Consider the following 13,099-nt stretch of genomic DNA (forward strand, 5'->3'; position numbering starts at 1 on the left):
GCCGGAATGGTTAATCATACAAACCTTTTATAATGGTTTATCTTTCTCCACTAAAACTATTATTGATGCAGCCGCAGGTGGAGCTTTAATGGGTAAATCACCCCAAGAAGCTCAGAATTTGATAGAAGAAATGGCCGCAAATAACTACCAATGGGCCAATGAAAGAGGTAATACGAGACGTCACGCAGGTATGATAGAAATGGACACTCTCAATATGCTGAGTGCTCAAATGAATAATGTGATGAAATTGCTAAGTGGACAAGGTGGAGTTGGTCCAAGTTCATCTAATGCACACGTAGCTTGTTGCTCTTTCTGTGGAGGTGAACATGATATTAATGAGTGTGTTGATTCTGAGCAGGTACAATTTGTCAATAATTACAACCGAAATGCTCCAACTAATCCCTATTCGAATACTTACAATCCGGGGTGGAGAAATCATCCAAACTTTGGATGGAAAGATCAAGGCAATCAACAAAGGCCAACCAATCCGCCGGGATTTCAACCAAGGCAACACAGCTGAAACTAAACCAGTTGGGAGATCGCGTGGAGAAAAACTTGGCTAATGTGATTCGGATAGATTCGAGCGAGTTTGAGGGGCGTGACCAATAGCTGGATGTACAGAAAACTTGAGGTTCAAATTGGTCCAAATTGCCAATGTATCAACAATAGAATCCCTGGGGAATTACCAAGTAAAAACCGAAGTGAATCCGAGAGAGCATGTCAATGCAATCATCTTAGAAGCGAGTTAACCGTTGAGGATTCGATTTGATAAAATCAGTGGTGAAAAAGACAAGAAGCAGCAATTGAAGGGGAGCAAGAAAGTCAAAATGTCATGTTATCATTGTATTGATGCACTTATCCCAAATTAAGTTTCTAATGTGATACTTTTCCTCACAGGTTGAAGAAAGATGGACAGGATCGGAGTTTGAAAAGTTCTTTCAAAATGTTTTAAACAAATTGCACGATTAACATTCCTTTCATGATGCTATAACACAGATTCCCTTTATGCACGTTTCTTGAAGACATCATGTCAAAGGAGAGAAAAATTTGTAGATAATGAGATGGTAGCATTAACGGAAGAGTGTAGTGCATTGATTAAGAATAAACCCCTCCTAAATTGAAAGATCCGGGAGTTTTCTATTCCTTGCACTATTGAGGCAATTGTACATTTTTCTAATGCTTGATGTGATTAGTGCAAGTGGGTCACTTATGCCGTTATCGGTTGCCCGGGATGAGGACTTCAAGAGCTAAAACTACCAATATACATTGCAATTGGCGGAGTCGGTTCAATCACACGTCCCATGGTTATTTTGGAAAATGCTCATTAAAGGTAAGACAATCTTAATTCCTGGATTTGTTGTCTTGATATTGAAGAAGATGTGAGAATGCCAATTATTCTAGGACGACGTTTTTAGCCACTGCAGAACTATAATTGATGTTAGAAAAAGGTAAGCTTATATTACGGGTTATGGTGAGGAATTGGAATCATGGGATAAAAGAAGGAGTATAGAGCCTACTGCTCTTGTTTCTAATATGCCATTGTGAAAAGGTTAACCAAGAAAGGAAGCCAAGAAGTTTAAATTTAATAAATGTCCTGGTACTACTTTCATGGTGTAGGAACCAAAGGAGGAAAGATAAGGATGGAAGTTGCTTAATTAAATTCTCCATTCCATGAAGAAACATGCGTGAAAGTTGAGCCAATTCAGAAAAGACCAAGCAAAAATCCACTTCCAAGGTTGAAAGTTGAGCTCTTCTATGACAAGTCTAGATATCCTCCTTGGCATGTGGGGGAAATTTGATATGGAAATCAATGCATGGTTCACCACATGGTGGATTGTTCGGGAGTCGACCCCATGGGGAGAAAATTATCTCTCTCTAATGTCTAAAGTGATTCAACTTTTCAGTCGAGCCAACGAACTATAACAAAAGCGCTAATTGGGAGGCAACCCAATATTTAGGTTATATTTGTTAACTTGGTGTGATTTTGTGGTTTAAATCAATGTTTTAGCTAAATTGTTGTTTTTGTAATGTAGGGTTGGCAATTGAAGGCAAGGAGGACCAATTGAGTACAAAAAAGGCGAACTTTGACCAAACAACTCAACCCCTCGATTTGCGTTAAAGGTGTTTTTGATTCATTATAAAGGGGTAAAATGCATGTTTTTAATGTTTTACATTTGTTCCAGTCATTAAAATTGGCAAACAAATGATCTATGATGCATTTTGAGTCATTGGGGTACCTTTTGTAATTTTTCAAAAGTTGAAATTCTGCTAAAAATCGAAGCAGAAAACGCGTTTTCCAAGAAAACGTGACTACAAGTCGCGTTTCTCAGAATCGCGTTTTCAATTCTGCGCCTGCAGAACAGAAAACGCGCCTTTAAAACGCGACTTGAAGTCGCGTTTTGGAGGAAGTCGCGTTTTCTCGCCTGAGCAAAACTGGAAAACGCGACACAGATAAACGCGACTTTAAGTCGCGTTTTCATACGTAACCGCGTTTTCAATTCTGCGAGATTTGTGCAGAAAACGCGTCTTTAAAAACGCGCGTTGAAGGCGCGTTTTTAGTCGCGTTTTCGGTTCACTTTTCTGCTTCAAAAACGCGATTTCCAGAACATTTCTTCACTTTTCCATTTTTCCAGCCGCGTTTTTCCTTTTTCCTTCTACCCAACTCACAAATCTTCATTTTTACTCCATAATCGTCTAAGCCGAATTGAAGATCATTTGGGCATTCATCCACCGCCCAATCATGATGCAGAGGATGACGATGATGCCGAGGGGAATGACTAACTTGACACACTGCAGAAGCTATCTTTAGTTGATGAACTTGCTTGCCTAATTATCTTAACTTGCGGAACTTAAGATGTTTAACTTCATTTTATTTTTCTGTTTTCTATGTGGTAGGTACTTGTATTTTGACAGTGGTTCGTGATTAGTGGCTGATAAGGATCTCAGCCATTGACTTGGGGAGTACTTCTTTCTTTTCTTTTCTTCTTTTGTTTCATTTCTTCCCTACACATTGAGGACAATGTGTAATTTAAGTGTGGGGGGAGAAATATGTATGATACTTGTGGTTTTAGTTGTGTTTGATATAATTCTTGTGCTTAAATGGTGTTTCTTGTAGTTGCTGGCAGGGAGTTTTAGTCCACTTTTAAGGGGAGACTCTGTTAAAATTTTTCCAAAATCTTATACATATATATGTTATTAACTATAACAAATAAATAAAATTTTGTCACTTATCCTTTTGAAATAAATATATGCGGTTTTGATACTTCTTTTCTCATGAAATTTGGAAATGATTTTTATGTGATTATAATTTTTACATCTATAGGAAAGTATATCTAGTAAAGTGGAGAAAATTATGCCTACATTTTGTATATTTGATGAAAATTCTTCTTTTTATCTAATTTTATAAGATAAGAAATTAATATGGTTAATAAGTGTCATACTCTTCTCATGATTACTCTTAGAGGGAATTTTATTATATATATATATATATTGAAAAAAAAAGGGGTTATTCTACTCCAATGATTCTCATACCGAGTAACCGGGGGTTGGCATCTACAAATGTCGACATTCGCGTAAAAAGGTACTTGAATTAAGAGTATGCAAAGCAACTTGAGTATGTGAAATGTTGAGTAACCGGGGATCTGCATCTAAAAATATTGATCTTCGCGTCAAAAGGCATTTTTCACAACTTAAGTAATATTTAACCCTTAAAATATATAAAAAAAATAATAATAATAATAAATAAATAAATAAAAAGTAAATTAAATCCCTCTTTAAGAAAAATAAGAAGTTGATCATGAGATTAGTTAGCATCTTTATTGACTATAGGAGTTGCTTGCTTGCGAAATTTGATAAAAATAAGAAGTTGAGTTGAATTGGTAAAATTATGGTATACTTGGCTCTTCTTTGCTTGATATTATGAGTACTTGAACTTAATGGAAAGATCACATAAGGGTTATTTACCTTGATTCAAGGAAATGGAGTTGAAATACTACATATGTTTATTTTCAATTTTTTTTGGATCATTGATGGTTAGAATTTTATATTGCTTGAGGACAAGCAATGATTCAAGTGTGGGGGTATTTGATAAGAGTTTATTTTACGTATTTTTAAGTGCATTTTATTAGTTAATTTTGAGTTGATTATTTAGTTTTATAAATAAAATAAAGAGGTTTTTGGTAAAATTATATATTTTTGGTAAAAGTGGATAATATTGCATTTCTATTGATTTTAATGGTAAAAACTTCATTTTTATGCAGGAATGATGATTCAATCACCAAAGGATGTCAAATGAGGTAAAAAATAGAGATTTGGTGATGAATTCAAGTGGCAACAAGAAGAATGAAGTGAAAAACATTCAAGTGAGGAAATGCAATACAAGTTAGTTTTGACACTCTTCAATATTTTGACCATATCGGGAGCTACACTTATCGGATTGAGGTGATCTTTATACCATTTTAAAGCTAAGAAAGAGACCTACAATTCGTATGAAGGCATCGAAATCCATTTCTGCCATCTTCATGGGCAAAACGTTGGAATACAGAAGCTGCATTCTGTGGTCGGAAGTTAAAACAGAGGTTTGAACAGGTGACATTATTTCGATCATATCTCAGGTTACAAAGCTCCGATTTGGATGATTCTTGAAGCATTGGAAAGCTAACTCAAAGGGCTACAACTTTTGTGTTTTGCACAAAAGCTAGTTTGGCCTTTATCATGGAGAAAATCTCAGTTGAAATAAGGCCAGAGTGAAAACGCGAGTAGACAAAACGCGAGTTTATGCCGCGTTTTGTGTAGGCGCGTTTTATAGCCGAAATTCTGCAATTTGACTCAGTCAATTCTCTTGTGTTCATACCACTTTCCAGCTATAAGATGCAAGGGAATTCGGTGCACATGCTTCTGCAATAAAAGAGAAGACCAAATGAGTGTGGACAAAAAGGAAACATCATATCTTTGACTTCTTTTTACAAAATCTGAGTGGAGGAAATTATGAAGTGAGAGGAATGGAATTTCTACCACCTTTTATGCAGAAACACAGGGGAGAAGCCTGGCATCACCATACGTAGCTAGTTTTCCTTCTTGCAACAAGTTTTCTCTCTAGTTAAGAGTTCTTAGAGAAGCATTTGGTTTTTCACTTGTAACCATCTTGTACAAGAACATAGCAGGAATTGGAGAGCTTTACCTTCAATTGGCTAAGCTTTCTTTTACCTTTCTTATACTTGTACTTCATGATGTTTTGCATTAATAAACTTGTGAGTTTGATTGTTAAATCATTCATGAGTAGCTAATTTCCTTTATCTAGGGAGTAGATGAAGCTTATGGCCAAATGATATGAAGTGATTGTGATTTATGCTTGTTATGTCTTGTATTAACTTATCTACTTGTGTATGTTGGATTACTTGTTGTTGCTTGATCACCAATAGCAGGTTTATAGTTGTTTTTACTCATTGAGAAATGGTAAAAATAATGGAATGACATAAGTAGAGCTTGAGTAGTATATTCATGAGAATAGAAATACATTCAAGTGGATAAAATCTATATTTCAGGTATGCACAAAACAGATTTAGTATTTTCCAAGAGATTAGGAAAAACTAATCTGTTTTAACCCATTATTATCATGAAAATGTGATTTTGGTATTGTTGGAAATGAATCCTTGGTTAAACAAGAGCAGTAACAAGTGTTAAATTCATTCGTTTTAGATCTTTTGTGTTTATATGTGGAATCTACATCCCTAGATCTTAATATTTAGTGAATTCTACTTCTATTGTGAAATTGCATTTATCTATTTAAGAATTTTTGTAGTTGAATTAAATTCTAAAGTTTCTGCTCAAATTAATTGTAAGTCTAAATAATAGAGTAAATTAGTATCTAATAATTGTTTTAATTGCTCCTCGTGGGATCGACCCGATACACATCTTGTACTACAATTGCGACCTGTATACTTGCAGTCCAACGGGTGTAAATTCGGAATTAAACTTGCACTTAAAGTAAAAACCCGTCAAGTTTTTGGCGCCGTTGCCGGGGAGCGGCAATATTAGAGCCTAATCATCTTTATTAATTTAGACAGCTTTATTTTTTAGATTATATTTAATCTTATATTGTAATCAGTTTTTTTTTTTTTACCATTGAAGTTGCATAATATCCCTTATTTCTGTTTGTAGTGTATGCACCGGGAGTCTCGAGAAGTCGCACCTTTCGATCCAGAAATTGAGAGGACACTACGTAGACAAAGGAGGCACACACAACAGCAGGAGGAGCAAGAGATTTGGCAACCGATAGAGGAAATTTTGATAGAACTACCATTTGAAGAAGAAATGGCTGAAAATGAAGCAAATAGGCGAGTTCTACGAGATTTTGCTCTACCGGGAACACAAGGATCTCAAACAAGCATAGTAAGGCCTACGGTAAATGCTAACAACTTTGAGATTAAGCCATCACTTATCCAAATGGTTCAACAATCTCAATTTGGAGGTAATGCTGTAGAAGATCCTAACTCACACTTAGCTACATTCTTAGAAATATGTGATACAATTAAAATGAATGGAGTTAGTGATGATGCTATAAGGTTACGGTTGTTCCCATTTTCATTAAGAGATAAGGCAAAAATGTGGTTACACTCTCATGCTCCTAACACTTTTACCACATGGGATGATTTATCAAGGGCATTTTTGAATAAGTATTTTTCACCTGGTAAGACTGCTAAGCTAAGAATGGATATCACTAGTTTTAGTCAATTGGAGGGAGAATCATTATATGAGGCATGGGAAAGGTTTAGAGATTTGCTTCGGAAATGTCCACATCATGGACTGCCGGAATGGTTAATCATACAAACCTTTTATAATGGTTTATCTTTCTCCACTAAAACTATTATTGATGCAGCCGCAGGTGGAGCTTTAATGGGTAAATCACCCCAAGAAGCTCAGAATTTGATAGAAGAAATGGCCGCAAATAACTACCAATGGGCCAATGAAAGAGGTAATACGAGACGTCACGCAGGTATGATAGAAATGGACACTCTCAATATGCTGAGTGCTCAAATGAATAATGTGATGAAATTGCTAAGTGGACAAGGTGGAGTTGGTCCAAGTTCATCTAATGCACACGTAGCTTGTTGCTCTTTCTGTGGAGGTGAACATGATATTAATGAGTGTGTTGATTCTGAGCAGGTACAATTTGTCAATAATTACAACCGAAATGCTCCAAATAATCCCTATTCGAATACTTACAATCCGGATGCGTGCGAAAGAAATCATCCAAACTTTGGATGGAAAGATCAAGGCAATCAACAAAGGCCAACCAATCCGCCGGGATTTCAACCAGGCAACCACAGGCTGAAACTAAACCAGTTGGGAGATCGCGGTGGAAAAACTTGCGCTAAGGGTGACTTCGGATTAGATTCGAGCGAGATTGAGGGCGGTTTGGACCAATTAGCTGGGATGTACAGAAAACTGGAGGTTCAAATGGTCAAATTGCAATGTGATCAACAATAGAAACCCTGGTGAATACCAAAGTAAAACCGAAGTGAATCCGAGAGAGCATGTCAATGCAATCATTCTTAGAAGCGGTAAAACGGTTGAGGGATTCGATTTTGAAAATTCAGGTGCCGTGAAAAAGATCAAGAAGCAAGCCAAATGAAGGGGAGCAGAAAGTCAAAATGATCATGTTATCATTGCATATTGAATGCACTTCATCCCAAATTAAATTCTAATGTGATCCTTTTCCTCACAGGTTGAAGAAAAATGGACAGGATCGGGAGTTTGAAAAGTTCTTCAAAATGTTTAAACAATTGCACATTAACATTCCTTTCATTGATGCTATAACACAGATTCCCTCTTATGCACGTTTCTTGAAAGACATCATGTCAAAGAAGAGAAAAATTGTAGATAATGAGATGATAGCATTAACGGAAGAGTGTAGTGCATTGATTAAGAATAAACTCCCTCCTAAATTGAAAGATCCGGGGAAGTTTTTCTATTCCTTGCACTATTGGTCAATTGCATTTTTCTAATGCTTTATGTGATTTAGGTGCAAGTGTGTCACTTATGCCGTTATCGGTTGCCCGGAGATTGGGACTTCAGAGGCTAAAAGCTACAATATTACATTGCAATTGGCGGCATCGGTCAATCACACGTCCCATGGGTATTTGGAAAATGTGCTCATAAGGTAAGAAATCTATAATACCTGTGGATTTTTGTTGTCTTAGATATTGAGAAGATGTGAGATGCCAATTATTCTAGGACGACCGTTTTTAGCCACTGCACGAACTATAATTGATGTAGAAAAAAGTAAGCCTTATATTACGGGTTAATGTAGGAACTTGGAATTCAATTTGGATAATAAAGAAGGGAGTATAGAGCTACTGCTCTTGTGTCTAAATATGCCATATTTTGATTTGAAAAGGTTTAACCAGAAAGGACCGAGGAAGTAAATTTATAAATGTCCTTGGTTACTAACTTTCATGGTATAGGAACAAAGGAGGAGAAGATAAGGATGGAAGTTGGCTTAATAAATTCTCCATTCCATGAAGAAAATGGTGAAAAGTTGAGCCAAATCAGAAAAGACAAGCAAAATCCACTCCAAGGTGAAGTTGAGCCTCTCTATGACAAGTCTAATATCCCTCCTTGGCATTTGAGGAAATTGGACTATGAAGATCAATGCATGGTTCACCACATGGTGGATTGGCTCGGGAGTTTCGACCCGCTCTCTAATGCTCTAAAGTGATTCAACTTTTTTCAGTCGAGCCAACGACTATAAACAAAAGCGCTAATTGGGAGGCAACCCAATATTTAGGTTATATTTGTTAACTTGGTGTGATTTTGTGGTTTGAATCAATGTTTTAGCTAAATTGTTGTTTTTGTAATGTAGGGTTGACAATTGAAGGCAAGGAGGACCAATTGAGTACAAAAAAGGCGAACTTTGATCAAACAACTCAACCCCTCGATTTGCGTTAAAGGTGTTTTTGATTCATTATAAAGGGGTAAAATGCATGTTTTTAATGTTTTACATTTGTTCCAGTCATTAAAATTGGCAAACAAATGATCTATGATGCATTTTGAGTCATTGGGGTACCTTTTGTAATTTTTCAAAAGTTGAAATTCTGCTAAAAATCGAAGCAGAAAACGCGTTTTCCAAGAAAACGTGACTACAAGTCGCGTTTCTCAGAATCGCGTTTTCAATTCTGCGCCTGCAGAACAGAAAACGCGCCTTTAAAACGCGACTTGAAGTCGCGTTTTGGAGGAAGTCGCGTTTTCTCGCCTGAGCAAAACTGGAAAACGCGACACAGATAAACGCGACTTTAAGTCACGTTTTCATACGTAACCGCGTTTTCAATTCTGCGAGATTTGTGCAGAAAACGCGTCTTTAAAAACGCGCGTTGAAGGCGCGTTTTTAGTCGCGTTTTCGGTTCACTTTTCTGCTTCAAAAACGCGATTTCCAGAACATTTCTTCACTTTTCCATTTTTCCAGCCGCGTTTTTCCTTTTTCCTTCTACCCAACTCACAAATCTTCATTTTTACTCCATAATCGTCTAAGCCGAATTGAAGATCATTTGGGCATTCATCCACCGCCCAATCATGATGCAGAGGATGACGATGATGCCGAGGGGAATGACTAACTTGACACACTGCAGAAGCTATCTTTAGTTGATGAACTTGCTTGCCTAATTATCTTAACTTGCGGAACTTAAGATGTTTAACTTCATTTTATTTTTCTGTTTTCTATGTGGTAGGTACTTGTATTTTGACAGTGGTTCGTGATTAGTGGCTGATAAGGATCTCAGCCATTGACTTGGGGAGTACTTCTTTCTTTTCTTTTCTTCTTTTGTTTCATTTCTTCCCTACACATTGAGGACAATGTGTAATTTAAGTGTGGGGGGAGAAATATGTATGATACTTGTGGTTTTAGTTGTGTTTGATATAATTCTTGTGCTTAAATGGTGTTTCTTGTAGTTGCTGGCAGGGAGTTTTAGTCCACTTTTAAGGGGAGACTCTGTTAAAATTTTTCCAAAATCTTATACATATATATGTTATTAACTATAACAAATAAATAAAATTTTGTCACTTATCCTTTTGAAATAAATATATGCGGTTTTGATACTTCTTTTCTCATGAAATTTGGAAATGATTTTTATGTGATTATAATTTTTACATCTATAGGAAAGTATATCTAGTAAAGTGGAGAAAATTATGCCTACATTTTGTATATTTGATGAAAATTCTTCTTTTTATCTAATTTTATAAGATAAGAAATTAATATGGTTAATAAGTGTCATACTCTTCTCATGATTACTCTTAGAGGGAATTTTATTATATATATATATATATTGAAAAAAAAAGGGGTTATTCTACTCCAATGATTCTCATACCGAGTAACCGGGGGTTGGCATCTACAAATGTCGACATTCGCGTAAAAAGGTACTTGAATTAAGAGTATGCAAAGCAACTTGAGTATGTGAAATGTTGAGTAACCGGGGATCTGCATCTAAAAATATTGATCTTCGCGTCAAAAGGCATTTTTCACAACTTAAGTAATATTTAACCCTTAAAATATATAAAAAAAATAATAATAATAATAAATAAATAAATAAAAAGTAAATTAAATCCCTCTTTAAGAAAAATAAGAAGTTGATCATGAGATTAGTTAGCATCTTTATTGACTATAGGAGTTGCTTGCTTGCGAAATTTGATAAAAATAAGAAGTTGAGTTGAATTGGTAAAATTATGGTATACTTGGCTCTTCTTTGCTTGATATTATGAGTACTTGAACTTAATGGAAAGATCACATAAGGGTTATTTACCTTGATTCAAGGAAATAGAGTTGAAATACTACATATGTTTATTTTCAATTTTTTTGGATCATTGATGGTTAGAATTTTATATTGCTTGAGGACAAGCAATGATTCAAGTGTGGGGGTATTTGATAAGAGTTTATTTTACGTATTTTTAAGTGCATTTTATTAGTTAATTTTGAGTTGATTATTTAGTTTTATAAATAAAATAAAGAGGTTTTTGGTAAAATTATATATTTTTGGTAAAAGTGGATAATATTGCATTTCTATTGATTTTAATGGTAAAAACTTCATTTTTATGCAGGAATGATGATTCAATCACCAAAGGATGTCAAATGAGGTAAAAAATAGAGATTTGGTGATGAATTCAAGTGGCAACAAGAAGAATGAAGTGAAAAACATTCAAGTGAGGAAATGCAATACAAGTTAGTTTTGACACTCTTCAATGTTTTGACCATATCGGGAGCTACACTTATCGGATTGAGGTGATCTTTATACCATTTTAAAGCTAAGAAAGAGACCTACAATTCGTATGAAGGCATCGAAATCCATTTCTGCCATCTTCATGGGCAAAACGTTGGAATACAGAAGCTGCATTCTGTGGTCGGAAGTTAAAACAGAGGTTTGAACAGGTGACATTATTTCGATCATATCTCAGGTTACAAAGCTCCGATTTGGATGATTCTTGAAGCATTGGAAAGCTAACTCAAAGGGCTACAACTTTTGTGTTTTGCACAAAAGTTAGTTTGGCCTTTATCATGGAGAAAATCTCAGTTGAAATAAGGCCAGAGTGAAAACGCGAGTAGACAAAACGCGAGTTTATGCCGCGTTTTGTGTAGGCGCGTTTTATAGCCGAAATTCTGCAATTTGACTCAGTCAATTCTCTTGTGTTCATACCACTTTCCAGCTATAAGATGCAAGGGAATTCGGTGCACATGCTTCTGCAATAAAAGAGAAGACCAAATGAGTGTGGACAAAAAGGAAACATCATATCTTTGACTTCTTTTTACAAAATCTGAGTGGAGGAAATTATGAAGTGAGAGGAATGGAATTTCTACCACCTTTTATGCAGAAACACAGGGGAGAAGCCTGGCATCACCATACGTAGCTAGTTTTCCTTCTTGCAACAAGTTTTCTCTCTAGTTAAGAGTTCTTAGAGAAGCATTTGGTTTTTCACTTGTAACCATCTTGTACAAGAACATAGCAGGAATTGGAGAGCTTTACCTTCAATTGGCTAAGCTTTCTTTTACCTTTCTTATACTTGTACTTCATGATGTTTTGCATTAATAAACTTGTGAGTTTGATTGTTAAATCATTCATGAGTAGCTAATTTCCTTTATCTAGGGAGTAGATGAAGCTTATGGCCAAATGATATGAAGTGATTGTGATTTATGCTTGTTATGTCTTGTATTAACTTATCTACTTGTGTATGTTGGATTACTTGTTGTTGCTTGATCACCAATAGCAGGTTTATAGTTGTTTTTACTCATTGAGAAATGGTAAAAATAATGGAATGACATAAGTAGAGCTTGAGTAGTATATTCATGAGAATAGAAATACATTCAAGTGGATAAAATCTATATTTCAGGTATGCACAAAACAGATTTAGTATTTTCCAAGAGATTAGGAAAAACTAATCTGTTTTAACCCATTATTATCATGAAAATGTGATTTTGGTATTGTTGGAAATGAATCCTTGGTTAAACAAGAGCAGTAACAAGTGTTAAATTCATTCGTTTTAGATCTTTTGTGTTATATGTGGAATCTACATCCCTAGATCTTAATATTTAGTGAATTCTACTTCTATTGTGAAATTGCATTTATCTATTTAAGAATTTTTGTAGTTGAATTAAATTCTAAAGTTTCTGCTCAAATTAATTGTAAGTCTAAATAATAGAGTAAATTAGTATCTAATAATTGTTTTAATTGCTCCTCGTGGGATCGACCCGATACACATCTTGTACTACAATTGCGACCTGTATACTTGCAGTCCAACGGGTGTAAATTCGGAATTAAACTTGCACTTAAAGTAAAAACCCGTCAGAATTCAAGCTAAAATAGAAGATTTTCTTTGGACTGAATTTGAGCTGATTGAAATCCTCATTCACAAAGCCCAATTCATAAGATTATGTATTTATATAAAATTTAGTTTAATAAGGGTAATTTAGTCTAAGTGCAATATAGTCCTTCTATTATGATGTTAGTAACGAGGTGGGGTATACATATAACAATTAACTCTTCCATAGTCAAATTTTACATTTATATATTCCTAAATACCCTATACATGATTTTTTGCAAGTATACGAGTCATTTAT

General features: G+C 35.2%; 1 non-coding gene across 1 annotated transcript; it reads right to left on the bottom strand.

The window, feature by feature from the left end:
- Nucleotides 1–6,699: 6,699 nt before the first annotated feature.
- LOC113769694 lies at nt 6,700–6,806 on the bottom strand. The gene has a single exon (XR_003468242.1). It is a non-coding gene; the product is annotated as a small nucleolar RNA R71 (small nucleolar RNA).
- Between the last annotated feature and the right edge of the window lie 6,293 nt (nt 6,807–13,099).

The sequence above is a fragment of the Coffea eugenioides genome, chromosome 4, assembly GCF_003713205.1.
Source record: "Coffea eugenioides isolate CCC68of chromosome 4, Ceug_1.0, whole genome shotgun sequence".
Classification (NCBI taxonomy): Eukaryota; Viridiplantae; Streptophyta; class Magnoliopsida; order Gentianales; family Rubiaceae; genus Coffea; species Coffea eugenioides.